The following is a 241-nucleotide window of genomic DNA, read 5'->3' on the forward strand; positions in this document are numbered from 1 at the left end:
CATAGCCAAATCCACTCTTAAATCTATGTAATTTTTCATTTATCTCATTAAATTTAAAGCTTCAAGGGCCCCCCCCCCTTTTTTTAAAGTGTTGGGCCTTCTAAAAATTTTTACTCCCCCTTTTATTCTGTTTTTGTTGTTATGCTTTTTTATTTTCTTTTGATTTGTTTGTTTATCTGTTTTCCCCCAATATTTTAACTCACCCCTATCACTCTGCTCTATTTATGTTCTCGATCCCCCC

The sequence above is a fragment of the Penaeus monodon genome, chromosome 24 (genome assembly GCF_015228065.2).
Source record: "Penaeus monodon isolate SGIC_2016 chromosome 24, NSTDA_Pmon_1, whole genome shotgun sequence".
Taxonomy (NCBI): Eukaryota; Metazoa; Arthropoda; class Malacostraca; order Decapoda; family Penaeidae; genus Penaeus; species Penaeus monodon.